The sequence below is a fragment of the Pteropus vampyrus genome, unplaced genomic scaffold (assembly GCF_000151845.1).
Source record: "Pteropus vampyrus isolate Shadow unplaced genomic scaffold, Pvam_2.0 Scaffold5998, whole genome shotgun sequence".
NCBI lineage: Eukaryota > Metazoa > Chordata > Mammalia > Chiroptera > Pteropodidae > Pteropus > Pteropus vampyrus.
In genome coordinates, this window is record NW_011894779.1 from 4,415 (window position 1) to 6,053 (window position 1,639).

At 52.5% G+C, this 1,639-nt stretch overlaps 1 pseudogene; it reads right to left on the minus strand.

The window, feature by feature from the left end:
• Nucleotides 1-711: 711 nt before the first annotated feature.
• On the minus strand, nt 712-827 carry LOC111734782 (annotated as a pseudogene).
• Between the last annotated feature and the right edge of the window lie 812 nt (nt 828-1,639).

Below are 1,639 nucleotides of genomic sequence, written 5' to 3' on the forward strand. Positions count from 1 at the left end.
GGTACCTCTGACCATTTGCCCTCCCGTCTGCAGAAAAGGTCTAGCTGTAAGATGGCATTGTAATTTATACTTCCCTCAGGCGGCCAGCTCTCCCGTACTTGGCCACATATCTGAACAGAAGACCAGGCGCCGTTTCTTTAAGGACAGAGGATCAAACTGGTCCTGGTGTTTCAGGATACATCTCAAAGGGGTGCAGGTGGTTGAGGGTTTGTTACTCATCTGAAAAGAAGGCATCCTTTACTGTCTCTTCCCACCGCCAATGAGTCCTAAGTGTCCCCTGGACACGTAGGTTCTGGCTCTCTATGCAACCAGACGCCAGCAACTGAGGGGTCATGGGTCGCCAGGAGTAGTTCTGCTTACCTGGCCACCACCCACGCCCACCACCCACACCCCTGTGGCCTGACGCTATGTGTCCACGGGGTGGACACCTTTCTCTCTTTTTGAATTGACTGGGATCTGTTCGATAAGATCCGTGGCCAAGAATAAGTGTCGGGTGGTAGAAGGATATCATCACCGACTTTGGCATCTATGAAATTTCCTGAACAGGACTTCAACTAGTCCTCAGTATGAACTAGAAACTGGACGAACGAGATAACAGTCAGACACTGGAGACGAGGGACAGTTCTGGCATTTATTTATTTATCTATCTATCTATCTATCTATCTATCTATCTATCTATCTATCTATCTATCTATCTATTATTATTGTTTATGCCTACGGCGCCTGGTCTTCCTAGGTGGTCTCTCATCCAAGTACTAACCAGGCCCGACCCTGCTTAGCTTCGGAGATCAGACATCGGGCTCGTTCAGGGTGGCATGGCCGTAGACCACGGACCGTGGCTCCACTGGGGTGCAAACCCAGGACCTTATGCATGTGACGTAGACTTGCTCACCGCTACGCTACACTATGAACCGCGTCTCAATTTTAGCGTTTAAATAACCCTCGGGAGAGGGAAAGTTAGTTGGCTCCATATTCCAGGTAGAATTTGTGAAGGTCAATAAGGCCCTTTAGGAAAAAGAAGTTCCAAAATTTTCTGCCAGGATATCATGAGACTCTTGGCAAGAGGTTAGTGATTTAGGCGGGTAGGATATTCGGGCCTTAGGGATTGGAACCCGAGTTCTAATCCACAGAAGGAGCAATTGTCATAACATCTATAGGTTTTGAAAGCCTGGCAGAAACAGCACTGGGGACATGACCTTCTATCCTTCAGGGCCCTAAAAAGGGCCTGATGGGATTCAGCAAATGCCGTAGCAGGTCCATTAAAGAGGAGTTTCTCAGAAGCCAGTTCGGTCTGGTACTGAATAGCATCCATGTCTCTTACCGTGAAGGTGACGGAGGTTTGGCGTCAGTGGACGAGGAGCGTGGATGTTGGAGGCGGTCAGGCGGGGGAGGCCTTGGACCGTCGCCTCGCAGAGGACAGGGTGTCCTGGGAAAGGGTCCCGGCAAAGGGACGCGCTGACGGGCGGGCGGGCTGAGAGAAGCTGGGGGGACCTTCCGAGCCCACAGTTAGGACCCTCGGTTGTTCCTGGTTGGTCCTCACGGACACGCGTCACCTGGAGTCGTCCGCGAAAAGACTGGGGTCGAGGCGGACGCGCCGGCGGGACGCCCCGGGCGGCCCCGGATCGGCGTCCGCTGTGCG